The sequence below is a fragment of the Balaenoptera borealis genome (genome assembly GCF_965194805.1).
Source record: "Balaenoptera borealis genome assembly, chromosome: 3".
In the NCBI taxonomy this organism is placed as follows: Eukaryota; Metazoa; Chordata; class Mammalia; order Artiodactyla; family Balaenopteridae; genus Balaenoptera; species Balaenoptera borealis.
Window position 1 is genome coordinate 53,052,777 of NC_138866.1, and position 20,497 is coordinate 53,073,273.

At 36.9% G+C, this 20,497-nt stretch overlaps 1 long non-coding RNA gene across 1 annotated transcript; it reads right to left on the reverse strand.

The window, feature by feature from the left end:
• Window positions 1-1,043: 1,043 nt before the first annotated feature.
• Window positions 1,044-19,901, reverse strand: LOC309624982. Its single transcript, XR_014242276.1, has 2 exons — window positions 4,717-19,901; window positions 1,044-3,148 (listed from the first exon to the last, which is right to left on the reverse strand). It is a non-coding gene; the product is annotated as an uncharacterized lncRNA (long non-coding RNA).
• Window positions 19,902-20,497: the final 596 nt, after the last annotated feature.

Genomic DNA, 20,497 nt, shown 5'->3' on the forward strand with positions numbered 1-20,497 from the left:
ATTCTAAATATGCAGCTCTTATGCTCCCACAAGTAACTGGAAACCGACAGACATCTCCCTGCACTCTTTAAGAATAAAAGCTATTTTAGACAGAATAATGAACTCCTCCTCCACCCAAAGGTGTTCATGTCCTAATCCCCAGAACTGTGAATATGTTCCCCTGCATGGCAAAAAAAAAAGACTTTACAGATGTGATTAAGTTAAGGCTCCTGAAATGAGATTATCCTGGATCACATGGATGGTCCAAAGTAATCACAAGGGTCCTTATAAGAGGGAGACAGAGGCGCCAGAGAGCAAATGTGAAGAAGGAACAGAGGTTGGAGAGATGGGCTGTGAATCGGAGGAAGGGGCCCTGAGACAAGGATTGCAAGAGGCCTCTAGAAGGTGGAAAAAGTAAAGAAATGGATTCTCTCCAAGAGCTTCCAAAAGAAACATAGCTCTGCTTACACCTTTATATTAGCCTATAAGGTCATTTTGGACTTCTGATCTCCCAGAATGAAAGATAATGAATTTGTATTGTTTTAAGCCACAGTGTTTATGGTAATTTGTTACAGCAACAATAGGAAACTAATATATTAGTAATAAGATAAATCATCACATGAAATGACTACTATTTTCCAAAGAAAGAAAAATCTTTCCTTTCTTTTTAAGTCATTAGCACCTACAATAAAATTTATTTCTGGGTTGAATAAATGATTTTGATAAACTCTTTTTTTATCAAAGTCATTTCAACTATCTTCAAGACCTCTATTTCTGTTTACTATTATATGTATCACAATTTCCACACAGGACCACATAAAGGAATCCATTCAGAAATTCATCCAGGTAAGAGGTAAAACCCTAAAACCATAGCGTAGTACATCAGTACACAGCTGGTACTCAGTAAATGTTTGAAAATGTTGTCATTTTTATTATAACATTGCTAGCTTAAATTATGGCATGTTTTATTTTCTCAAAGACCATATTCTTTATCAAGAACTCATGCTTAATGTTCAAAAGAAATATTAGATATTTTAAAAATTATATGCTTGCCTGCTGTATCATTTCTTAAGAGGGCATCAATGAAGCAGAAAAACAGAAACCAAATCACATCTAACAGTATAATGTTATAATAACTATTTAAATATGATTTTCTTTTGAAATAACACTTTTATCAAAAGCTAATCAGGGGACTTCCCTGGTGGTGCAATGGTTAAGAATCCGCCTGCCAATGCAGGGGACACGGGTTCGAGCCCTGGTCCGGGAAGATCCCACATGCCGCGGAGCAACTAAGCCTGTGGGCCACAACTACTGAGCCTGTGCTCTAGAGCCCGTGAGCCACAACTACTGAGCCCACACTCTGCAACAAGGAAAGCCACCGCAATGAGAAGCCCACGCACCGCAATGAAGAGTAGCCCCGCTCGCCACAACTAGAGAAAGCCCGCACACAACAACAAAGACCCAACACAGCCAAATAAATAAATAAATAAATCTTTTTAAAAAAAAGAAAAACAGCTAGTCGGGGGTACATTTTTCACAAGCATCTTCTGGTCATCTGTAGGTTTAAGTATGGTAAACTAAATTCTATTCACCAATATTCAGTGCCCCTCCCTGAAGGAGGATTTGGTTTGTTGCCACTTAAAGTAGGTGCTTCAGCTAACAAAGTGTGAACAGAAGTGAGGCGGTCACTTCCCAGAAGAATCGTTAAGAACCATTGCAGGCCTTCACAGAAAAATAGGTATGAATTCACTTAATTTTCCCTTCTGCTCCCCGCTTTCCTCCACCTCCTTATTGTCTTTTCTCTGAGTCACACTCTTACAATGATAATAATAGCTATAAAAAAAAGAAAAAGAAAAAAGAACCAGTGCATGTATCCCCATGCTCATCCTCCTCTCTCTCAACGACTGGCAATGCCCAGGCAGTGGCTGTTCAGACAGCCTGTGTCTCTGAGCAAAGCCCCCAGCTGATTCACATAGAATGCAGCATGACCAAGGAGCAAGTCTCTGAGATTTGGGGGAGGTGTTCGTGGTAAACTACTGAGATTTGGAGAGTCTAGGATAATCTAGCCCAGCAGTTCTCAAAGTAAGGTCTGAGGACCTCTCAGAGGTCCCCAAGACCCTTTTGGGTATTTCACAAAATTCTTCCTTTTCAACTACAGACCTGTGTAAGTTTGGATTTTCTTCATGTTCATCAACCAAAACAAAATACTGCAGAAGATTGAAAGCAGAAGCAAGGGTGAGAATTCTAGTTTCTAGTAAGCAAGACATTAAAGTAATTTCCAAAAATATAAAAGAATGTCACTCTTCTTCATATGTTTTTGTTTTGGAAAGTATAATAATCTTCCTTAAAATCGTCTGTTTATGTTAACATGTAATAAATTTCTTACTGTTATTTTAAAATAAATTGTATCTTGTTTAATTTCTCAGTTTTAATTTCTAATATGGTAGATATCAATAGATAAAACCCACACAAGCAAAAGTTCTTTGAGGCCATTAATGACTTTTAAGAATGTAAAAGTGTCCTGAAACTAAAAAGTCTGAGAGCCTCTGACTGTGCTTTTCCTGACTGATACAGAAGCCTTTTGTGCTACCTTCTTTTCTCATTGCAGTTTTCCCGGAAAAATCAGAATAGGCGTTAAAAACAAACCTGCTTATTCTCTTACATGTGAGACAGAAGGTTCTCCTTTCTTGAACTTTTGCTATGCAAGGCATATTTGGTCTTAGGTGTGAATAAAGTAGCTTTGCTTTGTCAAAAACCCTTAAGGCTTTGGTTTCTTTTTTCTTTTTCTTTTCTCCCTCTTGGTTTTTATTTCTTTTTTTCTACATTTGTTTTTTTCTGTTTTATTCTTTTCTTATTTTTATTTTACCTTAACACTAAACTCGCTAAGTTGAAAAAGAATTGAGGTAGATAAAATTCAAGGCTGAAATGAACCCTCTGGAACTTTTCTGTTAAACATAAACAATGAGAACACATTTAACTGGAAGGCTTTGCCTAACAAATGAATAATAATAACTTACCTATATTTCAGCCTTACTGAATGCAGATTTCTGAACCTCCACCCAAGTGGGGTGGGAGTGGAGAGTTTGCATTTCCAAGTTGTTCCCAGGTGATGTTGATGCTGCTGGTATAGGCACCACATGTTGAGAACTGAATCCTGGGATATCATCAGCTGATGTGAATTAAGGACAGAAAGCTCCAGGTTAGTACCAATTATAGGTCATTACCAATTCCAGGCCCTTTCCCTCCATCCTATTTTAAGGATGTTATTGTCTTCCTCTCCCTGTCGTTGGCAACTCCATACAAGCTGGCACCTCCTAGCCAACCATCACTGGGACACAGGGATCACAGGTTTTCTTTATTCCAAGACTTGACAATTTTTCTATATTTTTTATCTTTTTATGAGGCCATCTAGTTTTCATAGCTCCTTTAATGCTTCATCTTCAGCAAAATCATCCACAACTCAGCCTTTTCATACTCACATCTACACCTGGATCCTGTCTTCACCCAAAATTCTTATTGTAAATAAATAATGCAGAAACACTATACTCTCATCAGAAACTTCTACATTTCTTTTTTATGCAAACACCTGTTATAAATAGCTATTCTTCAAGCAAATGTGTTTTTAAAAAAGTGATTCTTTGTATCACTATTCTAATAATATTAAAAACAATATCTACTAACGCCATTTATCAAGTACTTACTATGAGTTAGTTATTAAAGAAAAGCTTGCACCAGACAAGATGGGCAAAGTGAAGTTGATTTTATTTTGATATGATGGCTGGCAATAGAGGAGAGAGCACAGACCAAGTCTGGAAACTCAGTTCTGCTGAAATAAAAGGCAGGAGAGATTTTACGAGCTGAGATAGAGGATGGTTGGAGGATCTGTATTTGCTAACAGGTTTTTACCCAAAAGAAAAGTAAATTTTCTCCAGGCAAGAGAAAGTTTTACAACTAGGAGCAAGATGCCCCCTGAAGCTCCCACCTTCCCACAGAGACTGGGAGACAGAGCTGCTTCTTCCTTGATTAAATTTCAAAGGGATGGCCCCAGAGTCCTTGAGAAACCCAGTCCTAGGTTCTAATACTGACAAGAGACTTTTAAAAAGATTTAAATCTCAAAGGGGCAGAGAAAAAGTTACAATACCTAGTTCTCTAAAGTAAATGCTATAGGAAAAGGGAGGTCAGGGGCCCTGAGTCAGGAAAAAGCCCATATATAGTTTAGACAAGCTAAGGGGAAGGTTAAGGTTATCTTGGTCATAGGCAGTGGGTTAAAGAATTTAATAATAGTGATAACAATAATAGCTAGCATTATTGAGATATAATTAAATGCCAGGAATTGTACTAAACATGTTATATGTGTTGTCTCATCTAATCTGATCAACACTGTGAATATTTATTGTCCGCAATGATGAAACTGAGGTTAAGGGTACTAAGCAATTTTCCAATATCTCATACTTTAAATGGGAGAGCCAGGATTTTGTTACTGTTTGCTCTGCCTCTGAAGGCCTGTGCCACATACTTCCCCTATTATCAGCAATACTTCCTGAAACCGTGCCCCACAGAGTTAGCAGAAGCTGATAACAGAAATTCTTGAGCTCATCTTACAGAACAACAGGTAAGGGAACAGCTTGTTAAAACCACTTTGTTTATAAACTGCCTTCACTGATTAAGTTCGCTTTCATTTTTTCTTTCTTTCCTTCCCCCCCCCCACCCCCCCACCCCCCCTCTTTAACTGCATACCTTTCCAGCTTCTAGCAGCCCCGCTGTTTTACAGGAACTTGGAGTCAGCTTATCCGTGAGAACCAGCTAGGGCTGGTTGCAACCACTGCTTTGAAAACTGGCCTGGTGACGTCAGAGGCCGGAAAACTCCACCCTCCAATCACGCTCAGCCTCTAATTTGAATATGCAGAAGCTCCTAAGGAGATGCACCTGCTCAGAACACGGATTGCCTCACTTTCCCTGCCTCCCATCACCTTCCCTGCCTCCCATCACCTTTCCGCCCTCCTAAGACACCCTGCTTATCCCATAAATATCCCAACATCCACACCTTTGGGGAGGCAGTTCTGAGACTTGTCCTCCGGTTCCTTGCTTGGCTGCCTTGTGAATCAACTGTTTGTCGGCTATAAACCTTAGCAACTCAGAGTTCGGGTTGCTGCCCGTTGGACAAAGGGACCTGGTTTGGTAACATTTTCGAGTCTCAGTTGCTGTTGAATGTATTCGTTGAGAAACTACATCTTTTGAATGAAATAATTTGATTTAGGGCATTTGGTGAAGAAAAAAATAATAATGTGCCTAATTAGAAAATACATTTTGTTTCAGAAAAACATTAATGAGCCTTTATTACTGGAAAATTATACCTGCTAAAAGAAAGTTCCTTCAATACTGTCTTCCCATGAAAATGTTTGAGAAGTTCTCATCAGGCATTATTGCATGGTAGCAGTAAAGGAATTTAAATAGGGGTGAAATGCATAAAACGAATCAGCATGCAAGAGTAGGAAATCCAATTCATTTTCTGGTGAATAAAAAGAAAATTTAATCTATGTAAATAAATAAATAATTTACATAATATAAATAAAAGATATTTCCTGGTATTTTTTACTGGTATTGTATGAGACTTCTTACCCAATCCTATGTATTGTATATTTTTCCCCTTATATAGATAACATCAAATTTATGCTAAAATTTAATCCATAGATATGACTATACATATCTACACATTATGATCATACAATTATTCTGTTTTCAGACTAACAAAGTTAGAATGTTTGTGTTTTCTATAATTATCTCTGTATATATTTCCTTCTCTCTCATAAAAAAAATTAAATGTAAAATGCTTTTTTAAATGTCACCTTTCTTGGTGCTGCCATTATTTTTATTATTATTTATTATTGTTAGTAACATGTTTGTCCTTCCTGAGAAAATTACATTGCAAAATGCCAGCACACAGTGCACCACGGATCTTCAGGGCAATGAACGAATTACTAGAAAGCTACAGGCACATACAAATGGCACATCTTCAAGATAAGATTCTATATAGAAAACTACATACTTGGATTATGTTTTTGATGTAAATCTTTGATTTAAGAAAAATTGTTACGACTAAAAGTCTATGAATGGGACTTGTTTAAAATTGGTGCATTCAGAATTTCACTTAAATGTTAATGCATAAAACCTTCTTCCATTATTGTGATTCCACAGATTCTCTTAGTCATTTCCAATATTTAACTGAGTCATGCTTGGCCAAAACCTGATATTCTTTACAGGTAGTAAAGACTTCTATGTTTTTGTTTGTTTGTTTGTTTGTTTCCCCTACCTATCCAACCTCGGAGCCATTCTGAGATGCGTGGCAGTCCTTAGAACATTAAAAAGAGAGGGAGGGAATTTCTCAGCTAAGGCTAAATGAGAATTTCCTAAGTAGGAAAATAATATCTTTTTTTAACCAAGAAATAAATAAACCGTCCCAGACACAATAAGTAAGCAGTATTTTAGTGCACTCTGTCCTCTGACTGCCTGGACTGCCTTGTTAACCAGTTGTAGATCATATGTGATCATCTTTTGTTTTCTCATCTTCTATTTCCACTCCCTTCCATTTGAAGAAAACCATGGTGCATTTTTCCTTTCACATTCTTTTCCTCCTGTAGCAGCCCTAAACCACTGAAATCTTGACACAGTACAGTAGTTGAAGATTACTCATTGAGTTTAATTAACCCCTCCTTGCTGAAACGTAGTGTTAAACCTTTGTTCATAGTTTTTCAATTGCTCTTATCAAACCTTCAGGGTTTAAAGAGCCTTGGGCTGCCGATAGATTACTAGGAGGGGAAAAAAGCTACTACGGCCACATCTTCAGGGAATACAACCTGAGTGTAATACCTTCATAATCACTTCTGTCATCATTTTATAAGTGAAATCTCTTCTCCTCAAAGAATGTTAAGGTACTATTTGTTAATTAGTGTTTATAGTTTTTCCTCAGTGAAAAAATAAGCATATGTCATCTGAACAACTTGTGTTTAGAAAATATTTTTTAGCTTCTATTTTTAGAAATCATTCAGCTATTGATTAAAAAAAAAAAAAGTCTGGCATGGATCCATAAAAATCAGTTCTGACCGATCAGAGTTCATATATTCATAGGGCATTATCAAAATTGGCTCTGAAAGTGACTGTGGTAGAATTCTGAATGGCAACTAAAATGTCTAGTAATTATTCCTTCTCAGTGGCTGAGGCCAGCATATTTAGCCACAAGTGATTTGCAAACCTGTCAGCCATTTTCTCCCCTAAAACCAATAAGTACAAATCCACTCAGGAGTTTGTTTTGGATTTATCTGCATTGCCCAAGCACTCAAACTATGAGTGAACAAGTGCTGAGATGAATTTTGAACATTTATATGATCTTCAGACTAGCAATTAAAGTCTGATATAGACAGCTTTATTCACACACTTATAGCTTCTATGTTTACTAATAGATATTCCCATACACACAAATAAGATTTTAAATTAAGTAGCTAAGGAATTAGAAATTTCACATATAAATGTTAGTGATCTGAAATGACCCACCACTAAGTTAATTGATCCAAAATAATATTGAAAATGCTTTTATTCATCAATACTAGATGCAGAAGAAAACCAAAACATCCAGACCTAGAAATTATTAGACCAAGAAGAAATTCAAGATGTTAAAATTTTCAAATTATAGCTAATATTAGCAATGAGAATCATTAATCTGAGGCTTTTCTGCAATAACTACTATCACTATTGTTTTTTTCATTATTTTAAATGCTTAACAAACAAATAGCATTTTTCAGTCTCTAAACAATACATGCCAACATCAATACCATTAAATTTAATCCTTTCTGTGATACAATAGGAATGGCAGATCTGGCTATTCATCTCTGATAAATCTCAGAAATGCTATGTGTACTAAGCAGCAGTACTCAGAACTGGCTATATCACAATTGCCTGAGAATATGGAAAAAATATAGATGATAGTGATAGATATAGATGGAGATATACATATAGATGAAGATATGTATGTATCAGTTCTAGATATATATAAGATCTAGATCTCTCTCGAGATCTCTCTCTCTAAAGAAAGAGATCGCTCCATCTAGATGAAGATATATAGAAGCTGTTTCTATATATCATCTAGATCATCCTATTTCTCTCTCTAGATATCTAGAGATATAGTTACATGATGACCTATAGGTAAACAGATAGACAGACAGACTCCAGACTCCTCACACACCCCTACTTTCCTCACTGCAATTATCCCTGGAAAGGTTAGGAGAGATTACATTAGCTTCTCCTACCAAGTTGACTTGTAAATTAGAGGAATGGCCAGAACTCTCAATAATTCTGATTCAGTAGAGCTAGGGAGGCTGAGGAATCTATATTTTTTTATAAGATCCCCAAGGATCTCTGATGTACAGCCAAATCTGGAAACCTGTGACTTAGAGTACATGGCATTTCTCAGGAAATTTTCTGTCTCCTTAATTGTATTATTCAATGTAGAATTTACAATTTTGGTTCCACAAGTAAGAAACAGAAGACATGGTATTTAGACATATAATCACAGATGTTAGGTATAAAGTCTAGGTGTGTTTGCTGTGTTCAGATTAGTCTCATATAATTAATTCTTATTGTTGGGAGGAAAAATTTTCCTTCTATTCTTCTAGATCCTGTGGCTGATCTAACAATTAAAATGACATATGACAGATTAACAAGAGAAAAATGAATTTAACTATGTATATAGGGGAGCTCCATAAAGATAAGAGACTCAAAAGGCAGCCAGGCAATTGAGATATAAAACTTCTTGGGCTAAGGAAAGGGGTAGAGGTCTGGGATACAAAGAAGGGGAAGACAAGTCACAGGAAGGTGAGAGGAGGAAGTGTTTAGTAAACAAAGTTTGCCCTGTTATGCAAATAAGTTTCTTAGGTAAAAAGTTATTTTTGGTAGTAGCTCTCCTCCCAGTATAGGCCCCTTTCCAATGTAAATTCTTTTATTACTGCAGATTTTCCCCACAAATGGGGAAATTTATATTTCTTTTAGGTAGTCAGGGGGAAGAAAAGAGCTTTTCCTGGGTCAGCTCAGTCTTGATTGCCTTTAGTTCAAAGTAATCCTCATGGGAAAGTGGCAAATTTGGGGGAGACTTATTCTTAAATAAGCACTTTTCATGTAAACACTATGTATGATTTAAGTGCAATTATTCTTATGATATAGTTAAGAAATATGCCCCATTTTGTAAGCAGATAGGGTAGGGGATCCCCAGAGACAGACCACCAAGCATGGCTTTCTTGACATAAGAGAAGCCATTTTTGGCCTAAGCCATTTCGTTATCTAAGCCTAGCCACAATGTTTGCCCTTGAATAGGTCTCAGTAATTAATGATCTTAAGGAAAGTAAGGGAATGCAGGAACAAAGGAAAAGCAGTCAAGAAACAATAGTTCAGTGATAAAACTGAGTCCTAGGTTCTCCTTAAGGGATATACATACCAATCTGATACATGTCTTTGAGTCCTGCAGGAACTAAGGTCTCCATGATGTTGACCCTCGTGACTTCAGTCAACTAAAGCTTGGACTCTGTCGACCTTGGCCCCAATTCTATGCTAAACTCTCCTCTGCCCCAGTCCCTCCACGAATATGCATGTACCCTTTGTTTAAAACTTCCCCAATTTTGCTGTTTAGAGAGACACTGGGCAAGATTCCCCGTGTTCTCCTTACTTGCTGCAAGTAATAATAAATTCTTCCTTCTCCAGATCTTTGACCTGGTTGTGTCTTTGGCACCAAGACGTGAACCCAGTTTTACTATAATTTCTCACTGAGATAGAAAAGAAAAGATGCTACAAAATGATATACCACTTGGTGCTAGATCTACATATAGCAATCAGACTACCCTTCAAAATAAATAGATATTTGAGAACAGCTGGGAAGAGAATAAGATTTAGGATAAAGCCACTTTTATTTCTTTTAAACACACACAAAGAATAGTGTATTTTTTTCAGTTCTATACTTACATGTAAATATATAAATATATAAAAGGAAAGTTTGATAGATATACGTTAAATTCACAAGAGTAAGAAAAATATGGGACTGAGGATAAGAAACATAGTGAAAATAATAATAATAAGAGAACAAATAAAAGGACTTGCGTGACCAATATAATAGCATTTCATGAAATAGAGTAGAATCAACTTAATTCTGTGAATCTGAGTTTAAAATATTAGAAAACAATATCCATAATATGAAAACAGAAAGGCTTTATTTCTTATACCATAGTGCCTGTTGACAGTAGTGTTACTCAGCAGGACCCTATGGGGCCTTCCTGGGACAGACCACTCCCCCCATGTCCTCTGCCTGCCTCTCATTTGCAGAAAAGTTGTAGTTTCCCAGGCCTCCCCTGAGTCACAAAAGCCTGGCTCAAGAATTAATGACTGAAAGTGAAACCGAGCAAGACCCTGTCGGGCTCCTGGGCACAGAAGCCTTTCTGTGTCCCCCATTTCTTGTCTGTAGGGAATAGACTTCAGCCTCCATGACCTTCCCTGTGTTCCAAAGGGCAGATTCAGGACAGTTGCTAATCAGGGAAGGGAGGGGATGCAGAGACAAGGGAGGACACCATCTGAGGTCAGATTAAAGGAACCAGAGAAGCTCATCAGGAGACCACCTGAGGTCAGATTAAGGGAGTACAGGCCCTGCACCCACCCTGATCCCTATCAGCAACCCCACCCTTGAACCATTGTTATGAAACTACTCACTAAATTCCCCTGGGTTGGGACACAGTTTTTGAGGCATAAGCCTGCTGTGTCCCCCTTTGCCTGGCAAAGCAATAAAGCTATTCTTTTCTACTTCACCCAAAACTCTGTTTCCAAGATTCCACTTGGCACTAGTGCAGAGAGGCTGAGTTTTCAGCATCACAAGGTTGTGAACACGTAGCAACAAAAATAGCAGTTGGGCCAGGAGAAGTGGTAAGAATTTAAGCAGTAAATCAGCCATATGGCAGTCACAGAGTCTTTGGTTCTTCCCTGAAGTACCTAGACACTAGTATCTGATGCACATTCCTGAGTTGTTTTACAGATGCTAAACCCCCAACCAAATAGAAGAAGTTAACAACTTGATGACCATGAGCACATAGCCCCCAGACCTACTGGAGCCAAAGGATTGATAATGTTAACCCCTGTGACACTTCCCTGTTTCCTCACCATCAACCAATCAGAGAATTGTGCATGAGCTGATCACTTACCCCACAACCCCCTCCCTCACCTTGTCTTTAAAAATGCCTCCCTGAAACCCATCAGGGAGTTTGGGTTTTTTGAGCATTAGCTGCCCTGGACTCCTTGTCTGGTCCCTTGCAGTAAATGCTGCACTTTCCTTCACCACAACCTGGTGTCAATATATTGGCTCTACTGTGCAAGGGTGAGCAAACTCAAGTTTGCTAGGTCTACAGGTCTTATTGATTTAGTGACATTAGTACCATGTATTGGCCTAAGCCATGATTTAGGCTGGCCTAAGCCAGCCACACATGATTTAGTGATAGTATGTACCATGTGAATTTTAAAAGGATTTTAATTTTACAACTGGCATCAAGAGCTCCACTCAGGGTACGAATCATCTTTATTTAGGAAATATCTTGATAGGCCACATTAAATGAGGGCTGTCTGTCTCAAGAACCTGATTGATAGGAAAAGAGACAGTAAATCTAAAGATAGGTAATTGAGTCTACATAAAAAGTTAGCAAGAAACGTATAGTGCTTGTAAAAGAAGAGGAAAGGAGGTTGGAGGTCTAAGATGGGAGGAGGGAATCAAGGGAGGGAGGGAGAACAGAGCATGGCCCCAAACTGGAGCCCGAAGATAAAAGTGGCCAGAGAGAAAATGCCAGTGGTGAGATACCCAACAGACTTTTTTTTTTAAACAACAAAAAAGTTCAATATTCAATTTTAGTTTTGTGGTGCTTCAACATAAACACCTACCTCACTCTGAAAATTCGTAGGCAAATTCAGCCTAATGTTGGTGATATTTGAAAGATAAAGAAGTTAGGCTAATTTTCAAAGCTTAGAGAAGCCTGCACAGAGCAAAGAAATTCCACAAATGGAACTAATTCTAAAAGAGTAGGGCTAGAAAAGAAGGCAGGAGAAATATGTCTGTCCCCTGTCCTTGATCCTCATACACACCCCTACTCCCCCACCCACAATTATTCTGGGGGAGATTAAGACAGGTTCCAGGACCTCCCCCTACTAGTTCACATGTGAATTACAGGAATGACCAGGACCTTTTAATTCCATAATAATTTTTCATACATTATCTCATGTGATTCTCACATGGACAAATTAAAGATTAGAATATTATAATTCAGATAGGAGAAAAGGTTATGGAACATGTGACATATTTAGGAAGGTATAAATAAAAACTAAACAATTTAACACAAATCTTCTAACTTATAGCCCCATATTCTCTTAGCTACAGTACCTCCAAAAATTACTAGGGAAGAAATATTCACCAGTTTCAAAATAAAAGTTTAGATGTTCTATTTTTTTAAATCATTGTGTAAACAAGCTCCTTAAAAACGTATTTTAAAAGCAAGATAGCATTCTCTTCCTGATCTGTGAACATATTTTAGAGGTTGTTTTTTTCCCTATTATTCCAGTAACAGAATGCCGTAAATAGAGTCTAAGATGGTTCTGCTTCAACAAATGGCTCTGCTGAAGTCACAGCACAGACCCAATATGCATTGGCTTTGCATGGCATGAATATAAAAATACTCCTCAGAGGCTAAAATTGACTAAACACATAGTACAACAGGGACAATATCCATGTTTTAAATCTATATTTATAGGTAAAATTAGATAAAAGCCTGGCGAGTATTTGCCAAATTCATAAAACAGACTTATCAAATTAATTAAATCTAAATTTGACTAAATTAACAGGTCAATTTGATCAAAATAGATCTTAGTTCTATAGATAGATAAAATCTTAGTGACAGTTAATTTTTATCAAATCCTAATGTATGCCTAAATACCTTATAACTTACGTCCATCAAGAGCCTGGGATTTAAATTCTGAGGGGCATAATATTCTTTAACAGAACCTACAGACCTTCTGTGAGAAGACAGAATAAGAAGTGCATGACATCTAGTGGTAGTTGCTGCAGTAACAGTTGTTATTTGGAAATTTGCTTTGTTTTTAAAGGCATACCTTGGAGATATTGCGGGTTCAGTTCCAGGCCACTGAAATAAAGCAAATATAAAGAGAGTCACAGAATTTTTTCTGTTTCCCATTGCATATAAAATTATGTTTTACTCTCCTGTAGTTTATTAAGTTTGCAATAGCATTATGCCTTAAAAAATGTACATACCTTAATTTAAAAATAATAACCATCATCTGAGTTTTCAGCAAGTCGTAATCTTTTTGCAGTAGTAACATCAAAGACCACTGATCACAGATCACCATAACAAATATAATAATAATGAAAAAGTTTGAATATTTCGAGAATTACCAAAATGTGACACAGACATGAAACGAGCAAATGCTTTTGGAAAAATGGCCCTGATAGACTTGCTCTATGCAGGGTCGCCACAAAGCTTCTTTTATAAAATTTTCAATATCTGTGAAGTGCAATAAAGCAAAGTTCAATAAAGTGAGGTCTGCCTGTAATACAGTTCTGTACAGTAGGTTTGAGCTACTTATGTACAATTTCTTTTTTTTCTCGTTACTGCCATTATAGATTCATGACCTATGAAAGCCATAGGGTCTTTTCATACAACTTTGGTCATATGGTAGTTCAGGCCCATACCTCGAAAGAACGCATAGCATGTTGTTTCCCAAATACACTTTCCCTTTGTTTTCTTTAAGTACGTTCCTTCTAAATACACAACATAGAATTACCATATTTCTCATCTCATAAAATCAATTATTTTCCACATTTTAATGTGTTGAAAACTATTTCAAAGGTAACATGTTAAAACTGAAATCTTATATTTCATTTTAGATGCAAGCTATTCTAGTTAAACAAATAAAAAAGAACCACACCCTTATTATTTATAGCTCTTATTTTCAAGCCAATCAATACATTTGTGAAAAACGCAAATGCATGAAGAGAGTTAGGGGAAGAGCATTAAGTGATAAAAATAATAACAGCTAATATTTATTGTGAGCGTATCATCTGCAACGTAAGTGTGACATAAGCAATTTACCTATATTGTTTCATTTAATCCTCACAAAAACTCTTTGAGATAAGGTACTGTCTTTATCTGCATTTTTAGATGAGAACACTGAGGTTTAAAAGGTTTGGCAGGGACTTCCCTGGTGGCGCAGTGGTTGGGAATCCGCCTGCCGATGCAGGGGACACGGGTTTGATCCCTGGTCCGGGGGGAGGATCCCGCATGCCACGGAGAAACTAAGCCCGTGAGCCACAACTACTGAGCCTGCATGCTTCAACCTACTGAAGCCTGTGCGCCTAGAGCCCGTGCTCTGCAACAAGAGAAGCTACAACAATAAGAAGCCCACGCACTGCAACGAAGAGTAGACCCCGCTCGCCGCAACTAGAGAAAGCCCACACGCAGCAACAAAGACCCAACGCAGCCAAAAATCAATCTAAATAAATAAATAAATAAATAAATAAATAAATAAATAAATAAATAAATGGTTTGGCAACTTGTCTAAGGTCAAAGAGTTAGGAAGGGCTAAGGACTGTCTGACTCTAGGGCCCAATTTGTGACTGCTATGTTGCAGTGAACACGTAGTTTCAAATCCGATTTCACTCACTCATTCATTCTTTCTTTAATTTATTCAACAATATTTATCAAGTGCTTAGTATGTGCCAAGAAAACTTCTATATGCAGGGAACACATTAGTAAAATGATATTTAAGCAGAGACTTTATGGAAGTTAAGAACAAGCCTTCCTAGTCCCTAGGAAACCAAAGTGAGGAGGAATATTTATAAACAATAACAATGGCAGCAAAGAGTAGGAAGAGAAGAAAGAGAAAATAATTTAAGTGGGGTATAAGATAGGAGAGCAAAGAGGAAACCTCTTGGCATATATTACTTCAAATTCTCCTGTGATTTAACTGCCTTGGGACCAGTGACAAGATGGCATATTTTTGCAGGGTGGCCTTAGTATTGTTTATTACAAATTCTAGGAAGTATTCCAAAAATACTTTCTCGGTTCTAAAAATACTCCCTTTACTTTATCTGGTTCCTCTATGCAGTATCTTTCCCAGTGGCCATCACATATTTGATGTTTGGGCACTGCATGTTTTTCTCTCCTTGGAACTCTGTTCCAAGCAAGTTTTCTAAAAGGAAGAGAGTGATAATAATTCTAGTGGATGCAAATGTGTGTGTTTGAGCTGATGAGGATTAAAAGACAATCAGCAGTCACAGAAGACAGACCTTTTAAGCAAACTGATGACATCTTTCTCTTTCTTTGACTGTATATTTTACTGCTTATTGATAAAAAAATGGGTTACAAGATTAGCATATGGAAGAAAAAGACATATTGAAACTACTTTTTATGGACACTTATTCAACAACTAATTAGATCTTGGATGAAAGTTATTTTTTTCAGCTTGCTAAATATGTTTCCCTACTGGGGTTAAGAATTCCAGTTAACAACTCTATTTATAGCTAATAGAAAGTGTTCAAAGGGCTGCATCAGTTTGCCCCACAGTCTCTTTGATTCTGTGGATAAATCACCATGAGTAAAGCCATGCAATCTTAAAATGATCTATCACAACTGAAAATCAATATATCAAGCACATAAAATAACGTAGGATAATTCACTTGCCAAGTAATAAATTACACATGCATATCAATGCCACATGTAATGCAATGCCTCATAAAAAAAAGCTTAAAATTCTTAAAATATATGATTAATGAAACTAGCACAGCCTGAAAAATATATATTATACTGCTTACACTAACCAATATATTATACTCAGAGTTTTATGCTTCTGAGAAATGGCATTTACATATACAGTATCAACAGCGCAGATAAATCAGGATCTCTTGCACTGAAGTCCAATTCTTTGGGTAGTGATTCATGCTTCACTTTTTAAAATGGTGACTTACACTAATGTATTTCTCATAAAATATTTAATACTGCCTACAATTATTGCCAAAACTATGTTCTAACCCTCTCTATCAAGATGTCTGCAGAAATGCTCCCAAAGCAATAATAAATTTGTGAACTTTGATATTTTACAATAAAGTGACAATATTTCAAACACAGAAAAATCTTGTGCTACAAACCTGAACCTCATCCTTGGCCTACCCATCTGCTGTAGATACCCATGCTAATCATGCATGGGGCACGGAGAATTTACTGGTTTAATGTGATCTTGGATCTATTCCATTCCACATTCTGCTCTGACCTCAGTACTCATGAATGTAACCAAAAACACCTTTGCAGAGAATTCTTATTAGCAAGTATTGACAATGTTGAAGCTCACCTGAGCCCCATACTCCTGGGAAAAAGTGGTCGTTAAGAAATCCCCCACCCTTTTGTGTCCCAGGAAACAATTACTGCGAAGAATCACTCTTCCCCATGTGACAGAGAAGATTGTTGCTCTTGTTTACCCATGGCAAGGCCAAAGACAGACTCTCCAAATCCCAGTCTTTGTCTCATAAATGATTAGCTGAACTGTGGATCCCCGCTGACCAATCTGGACTAAATGCTTCCTAATTTAAATTGATCAACCTGTAGTCAGGCTTCAGCACTTCCCCCAGGTCCCTAAACTCTGGCCCGTCCTTGAGCATAAGAAAGCATTAGAATACTGAACAACCTCTCCTTAACTGCTCCTCCTGGGAAAGACTGTCCCACCATGCCACCTACTCATCCTCAAGTTTGTTCCTCCCTATAAAAGAAAAGCATTTTCTGCCTGACCTTTGAGACACTTAAAGCTCTCCTGAGTGGGCGTGTCCTCCCTATTGCGATAGTTCTCCTTCCCCTATTGCGATAGTCTTTTAGAATAAAGTTTCTCCTTACCAAAGTCAGGATTTGTTTTTTTTATTTGACAGCATCAAAAATATAGAAAATAAACTATTGTTACTGAAAGCTGAAAATTTTTCTGTTTAATCTCTAATTGCTACATTAGAACATTGCTTTTTTTTTGTAACAGCTTTATTGAGATACGCTGCATATACCATAAAATTTACCCTTTTAAAGTGTATAATTCAGAGGTTTTTAGAATATTCTGAGAATTGTACCACTATTACCACTAGGATATTGCATTTTGAACTATGTCAGTAAAGTAATAAGCTAGTGTTTCATTTGTCTTTAAAAATAATACATAAAAAATCTTATGCAAACATAATATCTATACTCATTACCACTTTTCTTGAGATTGAAATTTTTACCACAAACATATTTATGAATATAATCTCATTGCCTCTTTTTTATTGTTATTTTCCAACTTGTATTTAAAATATTTTAGTTCCATTCATGCACCATTCTACAAATATTAACATATATTATTATATTTCAGGCACTTTGCTAAACCTCACTAATTTATTTAAAGGAAAAATACAAGGTACTATGAGATTCCATAAACAGGGCAACCTGATCTAGTAGGGGGAGGTGGGAATTGATCAGAGAAGGCTTTCCTGAAAAACAAAACAAAACAAAACCATTTGGTATGACCTCTAGTTAACTTGGAAAGGGTCAGAAGTCAGTTGGTGAGAGGTCTGGAAAGAACTTCCATGAATAGAAAACAGCAAATGCCCATGGGCCAGAATGAGGTTGACAGGTCTGGGTCAAGAAGAGGTACAGACCAGTGAGGTCTGCGATCAGAATGAACAAGGCAGTCATACCATGCAGGACTGCGACGTGTCAAGTATTTGGGGTTTTCTCTCAAGAACAAAGGGATGTCATTGAACAGTTTTTTGCAGGGCAGTGACAGGATGAGATTTGCATTTTAAACAGATCAGTCTGGCTCTACTGCTGAAAAGAAACTGGAGGCGCAGGCAAGAGAGGCTGCGTGAATACCATTAAGGCTACGTTTTCAGTCCAGCGATTTGGATCACAAACAGTTTTTTATCATAACTATACAATATAATGTTCTTGTTATTTATGATCTTCATCAGAGAGAACCAGTTTCACAATATGACGCCCTCAGACTTTGGTTTTGGCCATCCAAATTTGAAAAGCACTATATTTGCCCATTGGCAGAAAAGCCTTTCCCAGAGCTCCTGCGTGTTGGGTGAATTTGCCAAGTTTCATGGCAGACCATCTGTGCAAAAGTTCTCTGCTTTTTCTAGCACATTTAGCTCTGTGATTCTGTTCAGAATAAGCCTCAAAATGCTGTTTCATTATTTCATTTCAGTTTCAAGCAAAGGAAAAAAATTTGAGAGCTCCTTTAAATGGTTTACACTGAGTTAATTTTAATTTTTGCTCTTTTATTTTTATCAGCATAATTTCCAAAATAGGTGGTGCTAATTACCAACTGATATCTGTTGAGCATATAATTTTTAAACTTCAACTTCTTCTAAGGTTTCCCATATTAATAATTAAATCAATGATTCTATGCTAGGCCTTCCCTGTTTCATTCTGGCCCTTTCTATATGAATGAAATATAGCAAATCAGGTATATTTCATATTTACTTACGATAAATACCTGAATTTCTGTAATGAATCATTGTAGACTCAAATCTTCAATGTAGTTTCCTAAAAAAACAATGTGGTGAAGATATTGTGAATAAGAACATAGAGCTACAAAGTTATTCACAAGATGTATTTCTGTGTCTAAAGAAATAACAGATATGAATTTCTGAAATGGAAGCCAAGTTTAAGTTCAGGATTTTTCTTACAAAAGCAGTACAAATTGTTAACTCATGCTTTTCCAAGTCACAAGTAAAAAATATATTGTGTGTGTTCTTTTCAAATTTGGAATTCATGATTTAGCACTTAATCCACAAATACAATTCAGTATTACAATTTAGGGTATGATTCCATATTGCTAGTTATTTCTAGAATAAAACAAATACTTATAAGCATTCAAAAATGTTCATAAAGTAAGTTTAATGACTACCTTATGTATATATTGTCTAAAATTTTCAATGACAGAAAATAAATATTAGATTATTTCCTCACCCCACAGCAGATTAGATCTTAAGGAAAATGCAGTTTTTTAGCTAGGTCCTTTGGTAGATAGACTGAAAGTACGAGAGTATAGGAAAAAAGAATAGAATCTTCCAGAAAGCTCTAGTTGTAGGAGGAGAAAGCATGAACTGTTATGGTTATACCTAGGAAGGGGAGGAGGGAGAGAGGCTAGAAAAAGGTTTTAGAAGGGGAAGATAGAGTGCAAGTAGGAAGATGACTACAAGAGCTACCGTATGAAAGGAACTGTGGTGGAAGTCTGGCATTTAAAGAGGATTTTTATGATGTCCTCTCTTCTCCATTGCTACATGAAAACTTCATTAAAAATATCAATCATCTATTAAGGTTTTAGGAGTCAGGTGTATGCTTTTTTTGTATGTATTTATGTGTTTCCCTTTGAGTGTGTGTTTTGGGGCAGGGTATTATGTAAAGTCTGTTAAGCTTGACCCCTGGTAGGCTCAGTTGCTCTTAGGCTAAATTCAGGAAACATGAAAATTAGCAAAGGTAGGTTTTTTTAAAAAAAAATCAACCCCTGAGATTTGGTTTGCAAAATATAAATAAATCGGGCTTCCCTGGTGGCTCAGCAGTTGAGAATCTGCCTGCCAATGCAGGGGACACGAGTTCGAGCCCTGGTCTGGGAAGATCCCACATGCCGCGGAGCAGCTGGGCCCGTGAGCCACAACTACTGAGCCTGAGCGTCTGGAGCCTGTGCTCCGCAACAGGAGAGGCCGCGATAGTGAGAGGCCCGCACACCGCGATGAAGAGTGGCCCCCACTCGCCGCAACTAGAGAAAGCCCTCGCACAGAAACGAAGACCCAGCACAGCCAAAAATAAATTAATTAATTAAAAAAAAAAAAATATATATATATATATATATATATATATAAATAAATCATTACCAGGTTAAACCTAGGGAGTGGTTTGGGCCAAAGACTTAGAACTCCAATATGCCAATAGTTTGAAACCTCACTCTGCCTTTCAGGATGCAGAGGTCTTGCTCAAACAATTTAGCCAGTCAGTTTTGGCATCTACAAAATGGGAGTGAGAAAATGATAAACCAGGTATGTAAGGATTAAAGTGGATAACACATACGAAATCCTCAGTACAGTATTTGGAACATAGTAATTGCTCAATAAATGGTGGCTCATATTATTTTAATTAACTTTCTAAAAGAGAATGGACATTTTTCTGATGCATATGCTGCTTTAAGACTTTGACTTCTCTAAGTAATATAATTTTCTCAAAAACAAATAATAGTTTAAAATAGTAGAATACCCATTCAAGTATTTACACTAAGAGAAATAGATATCAGCCAATGTCTAGCTACCCTTTTAAGACCCAAAATACTTCATGTTATAATATACATATCATATATATTATATAATACATATTATGCATATTGCTATAAAGCCATACGTAAAATATATTTTCTAAAATATATTCATATA